Consider the following 19,977-nt stretch of genomic DNA (forward strand, 5'->3'; position numbering starts at 1 on the left):
AAGATGTGTTGCACCCAGAGCGTCCAAGGGGACACCTTTGGGCATTGAGGTGAGAGATAATGCAATTGCCTGGTTATTGGGAGGAGGCCGGGGGTGGCTGTTGCTCCCCTGCCTGGTTGCTGGCTCCCTTCCTCCCTCCCCAGGCAGAGAGCTCTTTCATTTTAGGACACCACAGAATCCCAGGTTGGAAGGGACCTCAGGGACCATCTGGTCCAACCTTTCTGGGAAGAGCACAGCCTAGACAAGACAGCCAGCACCCTGTCCAGCCGACTCCTGAAGGTGTCCAACGTGGCCGAGCCAACCCCTTCCCTGGGGAGATTATTCCAATGGTGACTGTCCTCACTGTGAAAAATTTCCCTCTCGTGTCCAGTCACAATCTCCCCAAGAGCAATCTGTGTCCTCTCCATGTGACTCCGTGTAAAAAGGGAGTCTCCATCTTTGTAGCTGCCTCTTAAGTACTGGTACATGGGGATGAGATCCCCTCTGAGCCTCCTTTTCTCAAGGCTGAACAAACCCAGCTCTCCCAGCCTATCCTCGTATGGCAGCTTCCCAGTGCTCTGATCATCTTGGTGACCCTTCTCTGGGCCCCTTCCAGCCTGGCCACATCCTTTTTGTACAGCGGGGACCAGAACTGCACACAGAGCTCCAGGTGTGGCCTGACCAGCGCTGAGTAGAGCGGGATGATGGCTTCTTTCTCTCTGCTGGCGATGCCCTTGTTGATGCAACCCAGCATCCCGTTGGCCTTCTTGGCCGCAGCAGCCACTGTTCACTCATGTTGAGCTTTCTGTCCACCAGGACCCCCAGGTCCCTTCCCACAGAGCTGCTCTCTCCAGCCAGGTGGATCCCAGTCTGTGCTGCGCTCCCGGATTATGTTTTCCCAGGTGCATGATCTTACACTTCTCCTTGTTGAACTCCATAGGTTCTTGCTGGCCCACTCTTCCAGCCTACCCAGATCTCCCTGCAGAGCAGCTCTCCCGTCTGGAGTGTCTGCTTCCCAGCTCAACTTGGTGTCATCAGCAAACTCCACCAGGATACACTTGCTGCCGTTATCCAGATCACTTGTGAAGATGCTGAATAACATTGGGCCCGATATCGGTCCCTGGGGAACCCCACTTGTGACAGGTAAAAACTTGCCAGTTTGAAAAGAGCTATTTACCACCACGACGTTCGTCGGTGAGGCCAGTCTGTCCAGCGCAGGCGGATGCTTTCATTGCAGCGCACTCAGTGCTGGAGCTGCAGCTCTTCCCTGGGGCCCAGGGTCCGAGCAAGGACCGTGGGTCCAGGGTTGGGCTGCCAGGGCCAGAGCCGTGGCTGCGACCGCTGTGCTGCCGCTGGCGAGGGGTGACAGCCGGGAGCAGCCCAGGGCCCAGCTGCACCCAGTGTTTGCCCTCTCATCCCAGGGGATTCGCTGTGGGCTCTGCTGCCCCAGTAGCACTGTCACAGGCACCCTCATTACAAAAGGCACCGAGGGTTTCCCCTTCCCTCCAGGAGACAGCACACACTGCCTGCCTTTTACAAGTGCCCTTTCCCCTTTGCAGGCTCGTGCTAAGACCAGTGTGAAGCATCACCCCTTCTCCTGTGCTTTGCTGCAGTGCTGCTTCCCAGCACCTCGCTCGTGCAGACCGAGATGCACCGGCACGTGGGACCACTTGGGAGCAGCCATTAACACGTGCCACGAGTTATGCAGTCCTCATGGTCTTGTCTCTGGCACCTAAGGAGTATGGCTGTGGACTGCTGAGGCTGCTGAGGACCCAGAGGTGACGCACTGGGTGCAGGTACCTTGTTTTGCGTGTTCGCCACCGGGCAGTGGGTGGTTCAGTGCACGGCTGTGCACACCTCTCCTCCGTGGGTCTGCCTGTGTTTTGCTTCCAAGGGGAAAATCATCTGGAGGGACTGGAAACCACAAAGGCTGCTGTAAAAACTAGTCGGCTGTTGTTGGTTGAAATGTTTTGTGATGATGTAGGAAACCCTTCTGGGCAGGCGGGCACTCGGCGTGCCCCTGCGTGGCGATGGAGGGGCAAAGTGGCATCTCCCCCCTCAGCTCCTGCTCAGCAGCCCCTAGGTGTGAGGGGTCCCCGCGGCGGGGTCCCTGCCATGGGGACGGTGGCTCAGGACCCACTCAGGACCACTGCCCAGTTCCCGGCAGGCAGGGAGGTTAAGCTGGGTGACACTTCACCCGGCTTGCAAATGTCACCGTCCCCCCCTGCCACCCGCCCCCGGTGTCCGTGCAGGACACTGGGAAAAACGCCAGACCACAAAGGAGGAGCGCCGGGGCTGTCTGGGCTCGCGCTGCAGGTGTGGCTGCCCCGCGGCCACCAGCTCCCGCCCCACGCGCCCACGGACGGACAGATGGACGGACAGTCGGCAGCGCCGGCCGCCGCCGCTCCTGGCCACGGGCTGGCTTGTCATGACTTTGTTTTGCTGGTCTGGTTATGGGTGCTTTTCTCCAGCTCTCCTCCATTCTCTCTGTCTCTTGGAGCCCCCCCTCCTTTTGATAGGGGAGATGCAAATGCGTGGCTGCTTGCAGTGGGGAGCTGTTCTGCTTGCAGGCCTGCTCCGCCTGGTAGAACCAGCAGCTGACACCAAATGACAGATTCTAGCCCCAAAATTTCAGTCTATGCAGTGCTTCTGCACCAAGGGGCTGATGTGATTCTCCTGTTGTACCAAGTCCCTGCTGAGCCCCGGTCCCATCCCAAGCAAAACCTCCTGCTGATGGCCCTGCTTCGGGTATGTGCCTGGTCATGCTCCTCTTGCTCACCCTCCACCAGCCCTCGCCAATCTCTCAGCGCTCAGATGGGTCTGACACCTCACCGTGCTGTTGCTAATAAGGCATGAGGCTTGAATTAGGAGCGAAAAGCAGGAATTTTCACATGGTGTCAGATGCAACACTTCCTGCAGCTGGCCCTCTGAAGGGTGGCCAAGCTCAATCAAGGGTTGGCTCAGGCTTCAAAACTGGGATTTGAGTTTGGGTTCAGACTTCATACCATGTCCTTCCCCAAAGAAGCAGAGGATGCTGGAATTGAGGGTTTCATCTCCAGGCCAAACGAAACCCCACATCCATCCTCGTGGTTAACCATCAGTAGACATATCATCACTCAGAAATCAAACCTCCTCCAGCATAGTCTCAGTTTCGGTTGTTCCAAGGAAAATCACTTGGTTTCTGGGTTCACCATAAGCTCAGCAGTGGTTTACTACGCTGAAAATGCACAGGGAGTTAATTATGTTCATTCTGAAATATTTGTATAAGGACTATATTGCTTGTCTTGCTAAGTTCTAAGGAAAACTGGCTGGAAGAATTCTGTTCCTAATTCTGCTGCTTGATATCTTATTTTAAATTCAGCATCTAGTAGCTACGGATGCTAATGCCTGCTTTTTTCTCTGAGCTGCCAGAGTAAACAGCTTGGGCTGTGTTTTCCTGTGCACACTGTTGCTCAATAACTTAATAGTACAACAAAAGCTTGAGATAGTAATTGCTGTTACCAGGAAAATCCTCCAATAGATAATAATTTTCTGATCTGTGTGACTTTAGGGCTGGATAAAATGCCTTACAGTGTGAAACTGCAGCACATAAGAGCATGCAAGGGGAGTTTCAAATGAAAGATTGGAGCGAGGCAAGCTCAAAGTTAATCATATTAAGCGTAGAGGAGACGGTCAGCAAAACCCCCCAGACTAATTAGTCATAGATAACTCTCCACTGGAGTAAACAGCGAGAGAAGCTGTGCGTCTCCACCTCTTGCTGTCTGCAGAGCCAGACAGGTCGCTGCGTTGACCCATGATCTTTAGGCAAAAATTGAGGGGTTCTCAGTTGAAGGCAGTGGGTGGCTCTGGAGGCCCATGGTCGCTGCATCCATTTGTCACCCTCATTTCCAGCCTAGAAAGGAGCATGAATCACACACCAGGACGCGTCAGAGCTCAGTAGAAGATACAGCCCTAATTCTGGTCCTCCCTGGCCCAGACAGGGGCACACCGAGGCACCTGCGTCCGTAAAGAGTGGGGCACCAATGTGGCCCTTCCCGGGGCAGCTGTGGGGAAGGCAGCGCGACCGCAGGCTGCGTGTCAGCAGGCAGGAGCAGGCGGCCGCTCCTGCGCCGCTCCAAGGAAAATAGTGCCCTGCCTCGGACGCTGCCGCGGGTTTCCATAACGGTACCCTCAGAGGCAAGGGGATATTTTTTTTTTTTGAAGGTTCTTCTACCCTTTCTCAGCTCCGTAAACAAACCACCATAAAAAGCACATTGCAGGAGAGAAGTCTGCAATTTTAGCTACCTGATGAAACTCAGCTGCCGTAGCAGAGCGTTTTGCAGAGTGCTCTCCGCGGAGGTGACACCCACGCTGGTTATTTCCAGCTCCCGCGTGGGCAGTCTAGAGACGCGGGGATGTTTGTCGTTCCCGGTGTTTCCACAGCCGGTTTAGGGGAAAGCCATGGGGTCACGCTGGCCCACAGGGGTGCAGCCGAGGATGCTAGTGATGATGGGAGGCAGAAGAATGCCCTGGATTGTCTAAGTGGAAAAAAAGCCCAAACTAAACCAAAAAACTTTGGGACAAAGCAGGCAGCCTCGCAGCTCCCTTGGGATGTGAGTGTTGCTGTCCTTGTTGCACCATGACAGTGGCCGGGCACGGGGGCTGCTCATGGCCCCGGAATAACCAGAGTGCCAGGAGCAGGCTGCAGTGATGTGGGTCTTGCAGGGACTTTGAATGCCGGTGTTAATGTTTTACATGTTTATGGAGTGTCTCAGTGCAATTCATGAATTTTAAAAAATTACATAAATGCATCCTGGTATACGCAGCTTCCCCCTTCAAAACCCGGCTGGTCTTAGGGTACAAACATCCCCTATTCACAGGGCTACGTGGGCAGGAAAGGGCTGATGCACACAACAACATCCCCCAGACTCCCGATGCTGCCAGCTGCCCTGCTCAGCAGGAGCCGGTCAGCGAGCCCCAAGGCGAAGGTCCAGCTCGACGCCCCAAGGGCAGCCGCTCTCAGAAGCCCTGGGCACGGAGCAGCCAGCCTGGAGAGGGGCGATGGGGGCAGCCGGGCTCGGGCGACGGCACCGAGCTGCTGCGTGCCAGCTCCACGGTTTGGGGAGCAGCAGCTGCTGTCCCTGCCTGCCCAGCCAGGGATGCCGCAGCCAGGACCCTGATGGGTTTTTATCTTTTTCTTCCTCAGGAGCCAGGCATTCAGCCCCTGCGCTGGGGTACGGGGTCCCCAGGGGCTAAATGAGCATCCCCTGACTGCCGGCACCATTCGCTGCGGTTCGTGTGGCCCCCACGCGCGTGCGCCCGCGGACAATCGCATCTGCACCGGGGTAGGTGCAAGCCACAAAACCCCCACTCAGCGTTTAGGAGTTAGTAAACTCTTCCCATCAGTTGGAAGCTTTTTAGAACGCCCTGCAGCAAAGGGAATATTAAGGAAGGGGAAGGGAGGGTGTTTTACTTGATGTTAAATACTTGTATTTTATGTCCGAGATTTGACCTGCAATTGAAACTCAAGTATGAGGGGAGATGGAAATTCCAGTGGAAAATGTACCCAAGCGAGTAGTATCCTTCTGTGCAACATAAAAATGCCCTGTGAAGATGTGCAGCTGTTAGAGGATTAACGAGTGACCTCTCTGGAGAAAAATAATCATCAGTGGGTGAAAGGCAGAGCCGCTTTGGGGAGCTGCCAGGCCACGGCTATGGGAACGGCCCTGCGCAAGGTCTGGGGTGGGGGGGTTTGGAAACGCACGGAGGGGACGGGGTGATCCAGCTCCTGCTTGCACGGAGCAGGGATGCAAAGGTCGCTTGTGCCCACGGCCACGCGTGTGCAACTGCCCCAGGCAGCGTGTGGCAGGGGGGACGTGCAGGGAGCAGCCGGGTCGTCCGGCGCTGAGCTCCAACCGTCGGCATCACTTTCAGGGGGCTTTATGGTGTGCAGAATGTCTCTGGTATAAGCGAATAGTTCGTCTTCTGCTGCACAGGCTGGATTTGTCACGGTAAAGATCTCCCCCTCCTGTCCGCCCGGGCAGCGCGGGATGAGAGCAAACTGAAATAACTCGCTCGGGGCTCCTGCTCTTGTTCTGTGACCGGAGCACAGATCAGACAGGCTCAGTGTGTAATTCAGGGCCTTCCCCCCCCGAGCAAGTGAGGGTGGCCGTGGCCCAAAGCTGCCTGCCTGCAAAGCTGGGCTGGGGATGCTGGGTGGGAGCCCATAAGGGCGACTGTGCACCTCGCACGGGCCACCGCCGGGGCTGGCTTCACCTCGGGGTGGTCGGTGCCCCTCGCAGAGCCCAGGGAAGGGCATGATGGGGTGCAGGAGCGCTGTCGCAGGGTGCCGGGGGGAGAGCAGCTCTCCCTGCGGCCCCGTCCGTGCAGAGGGACATGTGGGTGGAGGACAATGGGGTCGGCGTGGAAGGTCACAGGCGATGCTGGGTACCAGGAGGTCGTCCCTGAGCAGTGCTGGGCTGCCTGAGGACATCACTGGAGGAGAAGCCATCCAGCCACGGTCTCTGGCTTGCAGAGGGCAGCGGTGAAAGCTGCTCTGGGAGGTGCTGATGGTGAGCTCAGGCTTCAGGCAGAAACAAGGCCCCTGCATGGGTGGGCGCTGGCAGGGCTCGTCTGGAGGTGGGACAGGCGGAGTTACTAACTCCAGAGATGTGGGAAGAAGAGAGCCGAGGTCAAAGCTGATGCCCAGATTTCGACTCTTGAAGTACAATACAGATCTAAATTAAGAGCCAGAAGCAAGGGCAGACTTTATGAGCACAAGAAAGTCATGACTCATTTATGAAATGTGTGTCTAGACCGTTGTGGGCAAAGGGGAAGTCTTTGGGAGGATGAGTCGGAGAGGCCAACACCGCTCCAGAAATGAGTCTGAAGGGGACAAAAGAGTTTTGGATGTCACCCTCTGAGTCACTGGTGTAGAGCCAGGGCTGGCGCTGGCACCCTTGGGCACAGCAGCCAGCCCGGCTCCTGCACCCTGCAAAACGTTTCATGCGGAAAGCCCTTTTCTGCCTCTTTTTTAATCTTTGTCTTCAGGATTAGCTGTCAGGCTCAGATCTAGCCTCGGGCTTAACAATGCTGCCTATGAGATGTCTGCTTGGTCCATCCCAGAGCAGCCTGCTCGCTCCGCGTGCCTTTCCCGGGCGGGGGAGCGGGTTTGGGATGCAGGGGCAGCATGAACCCCAGTAAGGAGGTGCACGCCCCAGTAAGGGGGTATGCAGGCAGCAGGCACCCCGGCAAAAGGCTCTGCGGCTGCAGGGGGGCTGTGCGAGGTGGCAGGTAGGAGCAGCTGTGAATTTTCCAGCCCAGCGTTACGCAGCAGAGGAGCGCGGCGGGAGGGTTTGCTGCTCTCATGCCAAACCCACGGGCTGCGAGGGTGAGCGGTGGCAGGAGCTGTGCTGGGCCCTGCGGCCGGGCACGGCGTGGCAGCTTCTGCACCTGGCCTTGAAGGAGGAAGAGGATAATTGCTCGGTGACCGTAATTATTGCCCTGTGCTTTAAAGCCCGGCACTGGGCGGTGGAGCCGTGCCCCGTGGCCGCAGGGAGCTCCAGGCTCGCTCGCTCGGTGTGATGGATTCCCTTCCGTGCTCCTCAGGTTTCCAGCTTTCTGGAAGAGCTGCCTTTTCCACAGCAGTACGCGACTCTGTGTGCAGCGCTATTTCGGTCACCAGATCACTTTAATCGCTGTTTTTCCCCTCTGCTCTCCTCTCATTTTTATCTCTCTCTCTGCTGGCACCACTCTGGAGGATGCAGTTTTCTGGGGTGATTTCATTCCTCTTAAAGTGCCTCTGTCTCATCCTGGGACGGGTCAGACCCAGGGGTTTGGGAAAGCACAAACAGAAGGGGAAATGGGGCTCGTCTGAATTCACTTTTGAGTTAGTTAAGACCCAGAAGGGTGGGTTTTGTTACCTTATTAAAACAAAGGTTAGGGTTTAGGCTGGACCATGGATGTGTGCTACGACGCTGTGCTGGGGTTAATAGCATAATATTTAGCACTGGCTGTGTGTTCGCTATTTTTGAAAGGAATTAATAAATATTAACCATGGCACTCTTTGAGGGCCTGTGTTAGCTTTTACCTTTAGCAGCTGGGAAAATGAAGCATTCTTGTTACACTGTTTTCCTTAGCGTGTGAGCAAGCTTTTAGAAAGAAAAAGGACAAAAAAGAGAAAGAAAGGGTTTGTGGTGGCCAGAGTTTTGTTCCCTTCAGATGCCGGGTACTCTGCACCCTGCAGACCTGCCTCTGCCTCCGACCCAAGCACAAAGTGTGAGTGCCCGTCCCTCGGGAGGGCAGTGCCGCCCCGCCGTGTTAACGACATTACGCTTAGATTAGCGTTTGGAGTTTATGAAATCTGCAAGTCACTGATTGCTTCTGCAACTACTCTGCAAGGCCTCAGCCTGTGCTTTTGTTCTCCCGCAGCATTAAAACAACAGACACTGATGTTCGAACAAGGCAAAAAAATACTGAGAAATACTGAGTCAGGTGTCTGTAACAAATGGGGAGAGAGGGAGGATTACTGCGTTCGTGAAGGTCACACAACACGCCGGGGCAGAGATGCCATGACAAAGCAATAGTTCCTCTCTCTCTCTCTCGCTGAACTGGTTTTCAACAAATTCTTCTGCAAAGAGATTTCTATTGTGAGCCGTTGGAAAGACAAACGTAGCCAGGCCTGCAACCCAAACGATAATCACTTACAGTTCTGCAGTGGCACAAAACGTATACGGGATTTCTAAAAATGCCCCCATCACGAGTCATTGCCCATTTGTAACAAAAAAGGTTTGTAAGATACAGTGCAAGTGCTAACCCGTGTCTCAAGGCCCTGGTTGTGGTCTCCCTCAGTTGCATGGTCAAATATGCCCCAGCATATATTGCGTTTTAAGCGTGTTGCTGGTGGCAGCTGGTTTGCCTGAGAAAGTTCAGGTCTGGGGTTTTCTGGTAGAAAAGCCTTGAACCTCTGCCCCACAGCTCTGCCCGCACCCGGGGCCGCGCCCGTGGGCCTCTCGCCTTGGCTTTCTGCTGGCACCCTGCTTGCCAAACGTGGAGGATGCTTCCCTTGGGTCTACTCCAGTTGCAGATTCCCGGTGGCCGTGACTGTCCCCGTGGGCTGAGCCCGTGCCTGCGCTGGGGCAGGTCGTGGTTAGAGGGATCCTGGTGTCAGGCAGGCTTTGCCTTCTGGGAATTTGTAGCTGGTGGTAGGTTTGGTTTCACCTGTTGTTAATGCTCATCTTTTCCCACCATTCATTGCAACCTCTTATTTCTGAACCCTCATTTAGAAAGGAGTACATTCATCTCATCCAAACTCCTGTGATTTGGAGGGTTACAAAATTAAGGACGACCGAAAGTGAGCTGTTTAAAGCAATGGGTAAATGTTTGTGACATTTCTGCATCTGGCATTCCTGCCGTTCTGGAGAGGGAGGTGCCGCTCCTGCAGTTAAGCAGCTAGATGATCGCAGACCCAGCTGTATTTTCAGAGGTCGCTGTGCAATTACCCCAAAGTGGTGTTTAAATGATACAGGGCGAGGCTGATACCCGCACTCTGACGGGAGCTGCCCCGGCACCTCCAGGGCTGCCAGGGCTCAGGGCATCGCCAGCCACCTTCCCTGCGCTTTCCTGCAGCTCTTCCCCTCTCCCACAGCCCCTCGTGATGGATTGCACACTGAAACGGCGCCAGGCTCCGAGAGGCAGCACCTTTCATTTGGTAATCTTAATTCCTGCTAAGCAGAAGCCAAAAGCTAATAGAAGGCTCTGTAATATGTGTGTGCTCCCATGCATTTACTTCCTCGGCCCCATCACCCTCCAGCCAGCAGCCCGGTGGCAACATGCAGGGATGTGGCTGCCAGCAGCTGTGTCCTGCACCACTGCTTGTGCTCCGCTGCTCCCCGGGGGTCGGACAACCTCCCCTCCCCGGGCACGATCCCGGGCCTTGCCGTCGCTGGCACCCCGAGCGCAGCAGAGGTTTGCACTGGCTGTGGGTGGTGTTTGCTGCTGCTGCTGCAGCAGGTGACGCCAGGAGGCGTTTGGGGACTGGCAGGTCCAGGGAGCCTGTGAGGGTCAGAGGCTCAAGAAATTTGGGCTTAGAAAAGGCTATCTGAGTTGTACCAGTGTGCGCAAGTCGACTGTTCTGTTAAGGGGAAAAAAAACCCAAAAGCATATTTTATCTGGCTCTTTTTAAAGGGTGCTTGCAATTAATTTTGAAGCTGTGGGTGGTGGAGAAGGTCCCCTTCACCCCTCCTCCCCCACCTAAATCATCGTCAGACGTTTGCCAGGAGAGCTGGGAGTCATGGGCAGGGGCTCTTGCTCTCCTGCTGGGACCTGCATCTCCAGCGCACACAGAGTGGGTCACCCAGCCCCGAGAGGGTCTCTCGTAGGTAACCAAATGCGCTACCAGCCTGTAACCGGAGCCTGGCGACGGTCTGGGTTGGAGCCTGCGGGACATGGGGCACGGGACGTCACAGCTGCCCCCCAGGGCGCATGCACCACTGGGTGCCCTCCTCAGGCACAGACCAGTCCTCAAAGCCTTTGCCAAGCGCCTGAAAATGGACGGACTCTGGCCCAGCACCACGTGAAGCACCTGAACCGAAGAGCACGAAGGTCTCGGTGGGACAGCAGGCTCCCAGCCTGCGCCGCTGTCGGCTGCGCTGGGTCTGGCCAGACGGGCAGCAAATACCGCTCCTCGCCCCAGAGAGCCGCTTCCCACGGCAAATAAACACCAGAAAATTGTATCTGCCCTGTATGGAGGAAAATCACCCAGCCCTCCCTGGCCCTGTGCAGTCCTCTCATGCTTGGCAAATCGAGGCAAATATTTGCAGACAAAAAAAAGACTCAAAGGGAAGAGCCAGGCCTGACCAGTGCTGGACTAGGTGAGTAAGAAATAACCCTCCGTCCCCGTGGGTGTGCAGAGCCGAGGGGAGGGTGGTGCAGTGCAGGTGAGGGGTTTTACTGCGCGGGATGCTGAGGAAAATCCCCCTGCAAAGCAGACTCACACTCCCGTGGCAGGGCAAGAGGAGGGGGTGTGCGCAGCCACCCCGGCACCCGCAGCAAACCTCGTCTGGAGGGTGGTCGTGGGTGCCCCAAGCATGAACGCAGCCCTGCAAAGCCAGACCCTCCCATGGCGAGCCCGGGATCCACAAGCAGCACGAGATCAGGACTGACTCAATCACCAGCTAGCAATTATTACACCATTAAAATAAAAATCGGTAATTGCTTCCTCATTGAAAAGTTATGACTTTCTTTCTCTAATTAGTACCCTAAAGCTAGCCTTGTTTCCTGTTGAAATGCGTGCGCTTGTGGTTCGGGATTGCAATGTCTCTTAAAAGTCCTTCTTGGTGCCTCCTCCCCCAGACTGTGGCTCACGCAAATATGGGCTGGCTGAGAAATGGATGGAAGCATTTGCGGTTTGGTTGGGTTCCTGCGCTAATTAAGGGCCACATCCAGCACTTAGGAGCTGGTGGAAACTGCACGCAGCTGAAAGGAGGCTGATTTCTGCAGGGAAGGGGCAGTGGTGCTTCCAAAATGACCCCGGGGAGTTTCCGTGCAACAGGTAGAGACAAGCCCGGTAGGGAGGAGAAGCCGGGAGCGCAGAGGAGTGGGAAAGGTCCTTTCTAAGTCCTAAGTTCTGGTATTATTTTTTTAATTTCTGACTTTGTGTCAAAGGAGACAACAAATATTTAAGAAGGTGCTTGAAATTCTGGGTTTGGTCTCTTCTATGAGCGCACCCTTGGAAGCACATTGAAATGAGAAGAAAGAGACTGAAATAAAACCGCAGCAACTATTATCCTTATGGGCCTTGTGACTTAGCCCTAACTCCTCATTACAACTACGCTCTGAGCTGCTAACTGCTATCTGAGCCAAACCAAAGATGCCAAATATAAATACAAATTGCTGCAAGCTCTAATTGCCCCGGCTGGGCGGGCGCAGGTGCTGTGCACGGCCGAGCCCCTGCACGCCCCCGCTGCTCCCTGGGGCCACACATCGCCGCCGCTCCCCTTCCACCTCCCTGAGCCTCTTGGCTTGTTCGTGCCTTTTGGCAAAGGGGAAAACCCTGACAAAGCAGCCACAGGGAGACACAGAGCTAAGAGCTCCCCGGCGCCGCTGTGCCGGAGGATGGGAGTCCCGGGCACCCACGGGGCTTCGGCTCGAGGAGCAGCGGGCAGGAGCACAGCCATGCAGCTGATGCAGAATAAAGTTGAAGGAGCCGTAGCCAGCTGCATGATGAGCTGCCTGGGTTAGGAGGAAGATCAAGGTCTCAGGAGTGGGAGGAAGGCCAAAGTCATTTGGGGAGCTTGGGAGGGAAAGTCTATCCCCTGGGCTGGGGTGGAGCTGGGAAGGAAAGTTTATCCAAAGGCCTTGTAAAGCTCTGGGTCTGGCTGGAGACCTCTGTGGACCCAAACTCTCTCCAGCCCTCATCCAAAGTTCGTGTTCTTGCGCATCCCGATGGCTCGGAGCAGCCGCTCCAGCGGCCGGAGGAAGCGGGGCCGACCCGGCGTTGCAGGGAGAGCATTTGGACATCGCGCTGCCTTATCGCCACTGAGCCCAGTCCTGCCCTTAGGAGCCGCTTAAACTCCAGACCTCTGTCTGTGCCCATCTCCCCATATGCCTCATGATTGCCGCAGGGGTTGAGAGGTGCCTGAGCTCCCCGTGATCGCTGTTAGCAGCCCATCTCCCAGCCAGTGTGTCAGGTCCAGGAGCCAGTGGGGATGGGGATGACGCTGGGGTCCTCACCCACACCTTTCACTGGAGCAGGGAGCAAACCCAGGGGCAGGGGAGTAGCGAGGGGATGCTCCCACCGGGCTGGCCGCAGCAGCTGTCTGAAGGGCTGCTGGCGGGGCTGATGGGCTGCGCTGGGGGGTACTGGTACCTCTGAGTGATGGGCTGGGCTGCGGGCACCAGCTCACACACGAGACCCCGAGACACCTTTGGATGTGCCACCCACACGGCAGCAGCACCCTGGGCTGCAGCCGGTGCTCAGCCTCCGAAACCAAAGCCCTTGGGCAAAGCAAGGGGTGCGTGCCCAAAGCAGGGTGTGGGGCCGGCTCGGGGTGCGCCTGCGCATATGGCACAGGCACAGAGCAGGGTGTCGCTGGGTGGCGGGCCAGAAAACCAGGCTGGTTGTACAAGCAGAATTTGTCCCACCGTGCTTCCATCTTGTCTTGTTCGATCACTAATCTTACTCATTTTTTGCTTACCTCCCTCACCAGCATTTCCCAGCCCGGGTCCTGACCCCTCCCCACCAGCTTGGATGCCCCAGAAGAAAGCACCCATCCCAAACGCTGCTGGGACATGGGGATGCTGGAACAGCCCCCTGAGCCGTGGCTCCAGAGCGGGAGGAAGAGGAGGCGATGCTCAGCATTTACCCCTTTGGGCAGGAAAAGGTCAGAGGGAGCACAGGTTGGCTGCACGCAGTTACTGCTAGTAAGATCTGAACTTAGAAAATCTTATGCAAATCAAAACATATTTTTCAGTAGGACTTGGGTGTCTGGCTACAGTAGGCCCAAGGACTATTTTTTTTAAGGAACTATGAGGGTTTTGCATCAAAAATGAACCATTTTATATTGCTGTGTCACTTCAACAAGCTTCCTATTTGGTTTTTTTCTTGCTTTGTTTTGGTTTTTTTTTCTTTTTTTTTTTCTTTTTTTAATGGTTGAAATATCGTGTTCTGCAATTTAAAACGTTTTTTTAATATTCCAATTCAAATTCTGATCCGGGCTTCTGCCCACAGCTTTAGGTTAATTTGCAGCAAATTTGCGATTGCCATTGGAAATAACACTCCTGGTTCTGGCAGCCCTCCTCTCCCGGGGGCAGCGGTCTGCAGCCCATTGCGGGGTTTGGGGTGATTGGCCGGGTCGGGGGGGGGAGCAGCACCCCTGAGACCCTACATCTGTCCCTGGGGAGGGACCCCGCCCCCCCCCCCCCCCCCCCCCCCGCCCACCTCCGCGCTCCCGACCCCCCTTCCGCCCCCCGCGGGAGCCCGAGCATCCTGCGGGGGGGCTCCCGAACGCGCGTGGGGGTCCGGGGGGGGCCCAGCCCCGCGCCCCCCGCCCCGCCCGCCCCCCGCACCTACCGCCGGCTCCGCCGTCCTCCCTCCCTCCGGCTGCGGCGCGGCGAGAAACGGGGGAAAGGGGGGAAATCAGAGAAAAATGATGGTGATGGTGAAAAGCTGCCTCGCGGCGGCAGGAGGATGCCGGGGCGGGTGCGGGAAGGGGGCGGCGATGCTCGATCGCATCCACCCCCCGCAGCGCCGCGGAGCGAGCGGGGCCAGTGACCCGCCCGGCGGGCGAGCGGGGGCTGCGGGCTATTCACCCACCAGGTGGGCAAGTGGGGGCTGCAGGCCAGGGACCCGCCCGGCGGGCGAGCGGGGGCTGCGGGCTATTCACCCACCAGGTGGGCAAGTGGGGGCTGCAGGCCAGGGACCCGCCCGGCGGGCGAGCGGGGGCTGCGGGCTATTCACCCACCAGGTGGGCAAGTGGGGGCTGCAGGCCAGGGACCCGCCCGGCGGGCGAGCGGGGGCTGCGGGCCAGTGACCTGTTGGGTGGGCGAGCGGGGGCTGCGGGCTAGTGACCCATCAGGCGAGCAAGCGGGGGCTGTAGGCCAGTGTCCTGCCGGGTGGGCAAGCAGGGGCTGCAGATGGGCAAGTGGGAGCTGCAGGCCAGTGACCCACCAGGAGGGTGAGCTGGGGTTGTGGGCTATTCATCCACCAGGTGGGCAAGTGGGGGCTGCAGGCTAGTGACCCACCGGGCGGGCAAGCAGGGGCTGCGGGCTAGTGACCTGCAGGGTGTGTAAGCGGGGGCTATGGGCTAGTGACCCACCAGGAGGGCAAGCGGGGGCTGCGGGCCAGTGACCCATCAGGCAGGCGAGTGGGAGCTGAGGGTGGGTGAGCAGGAGCTGTGGGCCAGTGACCCACCGAGCAGGCGAGTGGGGGCTACCAGGCGGGCAAGCAGGGGCTGTGGGCCAGTGACCCACCAAGCAGGCGAGTGGGGGCTACCAGGTGGGCAGGTGGGAGCTGCAGGCCAGTGACCCACCACGCAAGCCAGTGGGGGCTGCGGGCTAGTAACCCACCGGGTGGGCAAGTGGGGGATGTAGGCTAGTGACCTGCAGGGTAGGCAAGCGGGGTCTGCTCTGGGCATCTGCCTCGACCACAGGGTCAAGCCAGGCGGGGGCTGGTGTTGAGCCTCCCGTTGCCAAGGGAAGAGCGGACCGTGGTGCAGCAGGGACAGAGAAACAAAAAAAGCAACAAAAAGCATATTTCTTCTACTTGCTTTTCTCATTCCCACCCCTGCGGTCCGTGCTGGTTTGTGCAAGCGTTGCTTATTCTGGTGCCTTCCCCAGGAAGGCAATAAACCCCCTGGCCCCCGTCAGCTCCTGGGAGCACCCCGGCAGCGAGGACGGGGGGCTCTGCCTTCCCTTTGGGGCAGCTGGAGGGAAGGGGCTCTGGCAGGCGGCCGTCGCCAGGCACGCCTGCGTTAACACTGGCACCGTGCTTCGGGCTGGGGAGAGCTTGGCCTTAAAAGCTGAAGCGTTCTCGAGAGCGCTGTCAGCCTGAGAAAATGCAGCTCCATCTCCCCAAGGACGGGGCCACCTCCCTGGAGCTTGTGCCCGGTGTCGATGCCGCTCCGCAGCAGGGCTCTGCGCCAGGGCCTTGGCCTTGCTGGGGGGCCAGCGGCGGGCTCGGGGGAGCCAGCGGCGGGCTCGTGGGGTGCAGGCTGTGCCGCGCACGGAGGCTGCGGGTTGCTGCGTGTCAGCTGGCTGCAGCGTTAGAGAAGCAAGAGCGATGACTTCACAGCTTGGCCTGCCTCCACGAGCGCTTTGATGTGGTGTTTTTGTTATGTTATCTAAGGCTCGCTTAGAATAGGCTTTTAGTCCTGGCTCACATGGAACCTGTGTATTTGGACAGCCAGTCCGAACCGAAAGTATACTGAGCCCAGACGTTTCAATAAAAACATATTCCCGTTGACCGCAGTCAACAGCAGGTAGGCAGGACAGCTCCCAACACATCCAACAGAGCACAGGTGGACTCTGGGCTTTCCTACCACCTCAATATTCTTCTTTTTTTTTTTTTGAGTTTGAACAAGCCCACACAACATTTTCTCCTGCCATTTCAGCCACATGTTGAAAACAGAAAGAAAAAAATAAGACAGATATAGCCAAACATTTCTGCATCTCAGAAAAGACTGACCCTGGCTTTGGCTTGGGCTTTCCCAGACAAGAGGCATTGGGATTGTTAGGATATGAGGAATATTAGGAAATGCTGCTCCATTTTCTCATGCGAGGCACCATCCCCCTTGTTCCAGAGCTGTGGGGAGGCTGCACCCCCTCCCCGTGCCCCCAGCCCTCCCCGCCGCTTGCCTGGCTCTCCTCGCAGCCTCGTTGCGGTCGGCAGCTCCGACACGGTGCGGGACACGGGGCGCCGCTGACAGCATCCTGCCAAATTTAGCGTTGTGTCCTTTCTGCCCATCCTGGAAGCCGGCTGTCCCTGGGACGGAGCCAAGAGCCGGCAGCGCCACACACGGCGCAGAGCAAACCCTTCAGCGGCAGGCTCCTTGCGCTGCTTGCTAGAAGGATGGGCAGAAAGTCCCTGGGATGAGAAGTGCCTTGGCAGAAGCCCAGACACCGACGGTGACCCCGGGCCGTGCTGCACCGAGAGCCGGTGGGGGTGGGGGGTCACTGCCTTGGCAGCCAGCTCTGCCCCCCGCTGCTCTCCCCACCCAGCCCTGTCTGCCGCAGTTGCAGTGGGTGCCTCTGATATTTCCCAGGCTCTTAGGATGGCTTTCGACGGCTGGCTCCTGCCTCAGGTGAGGAACCTCCTCACCTCGCTGCCTGGAATGTCCACTGGCCTCCTTGGCTACAAGTGCCATAAATAATATATACTTCTTGGGTTGTTTGGAAGCACAGTAATTAACCATAGAACTGCCTTCTGCCACCAAGGAAGCATCCCAAGAGGTGCTTGTCTCTGCCCGACACCCAGCCGTACGCAGGCAGTGCCTGTGCAGGCAGCTGAGCCCCATCACACGCAGCCCCAGCGGCGCCTCTTTCCCCCAAACAGCGATCACGCAGCAGAGATGATTTACACAAAACTTTCTGCAACTCTGGATTACAATGAGAGCCACGAGATCCCACAGATCCCAGGCTTCGGTTTCATCCCTCTCCTCGGAGATGTACTGCCGAAACGGCTCAGCAAGTGCCGCCCAGCCCTGTACAGGCTGGGAACAGCGCTGAAGTCAAAAGTCTGCCTCCCTGCCAGCTCCCTGCCTCCGAGCCCGGAGAGAGGAAAAGGAAACCCCAGTTGTTCCCCCAGCGACACACACCCGGCCAAGCTTAGAAACTTGGCCAGGAGTTCAGGAACCAGGAATGTGCGTTGCAGCCCATTTGGGAAGGGGTTGCAAAGCCCCTGCGAGGCTGCGGCTCTGCCAGGACGCCGTGCCCGGTGGGAAGCATGGGGGGATGCTGGACTCACCTGCCAGGTCGGGGTGCACGGGGCTGGGCGGTGGTGGCGGCAGCGCGGGCAGCAGCACCGTGGGGGCAGCCAGGAGGCAACGCTGCCGACCTGCCCCAGGGCGGGCAGGAGCTGCCTGGGGTCCCCCTGCCCCTCGCCCCGCTCCTCTGGGGCAGGCAGCTCCCGGAGCGATGCACACCCACACCCGCACGACCTCGCACCGCTCACGGGCAGCTCCGGAGCAAGGCAGCGTCCCTCAGGCGGGCGCGGGCATCGCGGCTGTGCCGGATCCCGGGCAAAAGCTGGCATCGGCCGGCGGGCACCGGGGACCGAAGCGGCACTGTGGCTGGCTGTGTGGGCTGCCGCTCTGCACCCACATAGGACAAGGAAGTATGGATAATTCCTCGCCTTGCTATTTTTTTCCTCTCATGTGATCTTGTTTTTGGATTCCTATTTTGGGGCTGGACTCCAGCCCAGGTGAAAGACAAGGATTTAATCCAGCCTGCCTTCCCCATCGCCCAGAGGGCCTCCCAGGACCTCTGCCTGCCTGCCTGGAAGATGGGGTTAAACCCTGCTGCCGGCTCCGGTTTGATGTATGCTTCCCAGCCCTTCCCCTCTCCTGCTGCAAAGACATTTCTGTACCAGGACCGCTTCTGTGCAGTGGGAGGATGACGGTGAACAGGCTGCAGCGTGCGTGCTGTGCCCCGCTGCCCCTCTGCTCCGTCCCACGGGCACCCTCTGCCCTGTGTCCCCCAGGGCTCTGGCTGGGACTCGGCACAGCTGCAGAGTCAAAGTCTCCCCAGCACTGTTTGCCCTCTTTCTGCCCATTCCCCACCCCCGAAACAGCCTGTCAGGAAGCTGACAGGAGATAAATAATTTAAATAAAACTGCTCGCAGTTTGCAGCAGCCTTGACACAAACTGGGGCGAGGCCTCACCCCACAAACTGCTCTCTGTCCCCAGGGTGCTGGCTGCAAGCGTCCCACCAGCGCTTGGAGGAGGTGGGCAAGCATGGCCTCGGGGGAAGTGGGGGGCTGCTGGGGGTCCCCCCCATGACGTGTGAGAGGCCAGACCCTGCGCTGCAGCCTGCACGTGTCCTGCCCTGGGGCCTCCCCTGGGGACAGGCCCTTGGGGACATCCTGGTGCCTCTGGCCCCGCACGCTCAGCACTGGCAGGGCTGACTTTTTATCCCATTTATGTCTTTCAGCCTCCCTGGATGGACGTCGCAGGGTGCCGGTGGAGCGCCGGGGAAGGGCAGCCTGGTTCTGCCGGCTCGGTGGGTGGCAGGGGATACCCCTGCGTGGGGAGGAGCGGGGCGGAAAATGAACGCTTGGGATGCAACACCGTGTCTCACCCGGCCCCATGTGCGTTAAGTCTCGTGCGGACACATCGCTGCCCTTTCGCGGTGGGTGGTGGGAGGAGTGGATGCTGTCACAGCATATTTGGTTGCCTAAATTGGGTCTTTGCATGAATAAAACTCGTTAAACATTCCTGTGCTGAAGGCCAGAGGTACCCGTGTAACGGGGCCGATCCTGCTGCGGCTTCCCACACCATACAGCTGGCCCAGGGCAGGGGAAGAGGAGCTTTTTGCAGCTGGGAGAGGGTGTGTGCACAGAGACACCTTTGCTCAGACAGCCTGGAGTCTCGGAGACACCCGAATTTCCCTATCCTTAGGAGGTCTCCCCAGTTCAGCAACGGAAGAAGCCGGTTTCGGCCGCCAGCGCTGAGCCGCGCAGCACCGTGGGCAGGCAGCACGGCTTGGTGGAGGACAGGACCCATGATGTGAACCTTTAATCAGAGGTAGGTATGGCTTGGTTTATGGAGAAATGGGTTATTCCAGATGCGTGCTAGAGGAGTGAAAAATTCGGGTCCAAAAATCAGAACCCGCTCCCTTTTTGAGTCCGTTTCACAATCTTTAGACAACATGTAAAGTTGTTTTCTTTTTCCTGCTTCGCATTAAACAGTTTTCTATGAATTAAGGAATTGCTCTCTGACACCTGTTGAATGCTCTGTTCTCTTTTTGGAGGGGGAGGATAGGAACTCTTACTGTATGAACACAGCGTAAAAGCTTTTTTGTTTTCCCTAGCTGTAAATTGGCGTGTTTATAACAAGATACACCCAGAGGCGCCTGGGAAGCCGCGGGTCCCCTCCGGAGCCGCTGCCCTCTGCGGGCTCGGCGGGAAAACAATTGCTTTATAAAAGATGATCGCGGTTTTAGCAGAGGAAAGGAGGGACAAGGAGCCTGAGCGGGGAAAATCTGGCAGGAGAGGGCGGCACCGGGCCGCCAGGGGGCGCCGCGCGGCCGCGGCGCGCGGGCACAGCTGGGCACAGCTGGCTGCGGGGGGGGGGCCGCAGCTGGGCACAGCTGGAAGCGCGGGGGGGTGCGGGCACCGCTGGGGGATGCGGCGCAGCTGGGACACAAGTGGGAGCGGGTTGTGGCACCGGGGCACATCTGGGTCTGCCGGGGCACATCTGGGGCTGCTGGGGCACAGCTGGCAGCTGCGGGGCAGCTGAGGCCCGTGCAGGTGATGGCGCTCGTGGCTGCAGCATCCACAGCTGGAGCACATCTGGATGGACCATA

At 57.9% G+C, this 19,977-nt stretch overlaps 1 protein-coding gene across 1 annotated transcript in view; it reads right to left on the reverse strand.

Moving 5' to 3' along the window:
• Positions 1-14,222, reverse strand: part of FGF1 (fibroblast growth factor 1) — a 29,795-nt gene extending 15,573 nt beyond the window's left edge. Inside the window, exon 1 of the mRNA XM_075103023.1 lies at positions 14,030-14,222. The gene's annotated coding sequence lies outside the window, so the exon portion shown is untranslated. The remainder of the gene's footprint in view (positions 1-14,029) is intronic.
• Between the last annotated feature and the right edge of the window lie 5,755 nt (positions 14,223-19,977).

The sequence above is a fragment of the Phalacrocorax aristotelis genome, chromosome 8, assembly GCF_949628215.1.
Source record: "Phalacrocorax aristotelis chromosome 8, bGulAri2.1, whole genome shotgun sequence".
Taxonomy (NCBI): Eukaryota; Metazoa; Chordata; class Aves; order Suliformes; family Phalacrocoracidae; genus Phalacrocorax; species Phalacrocorax aristotelis.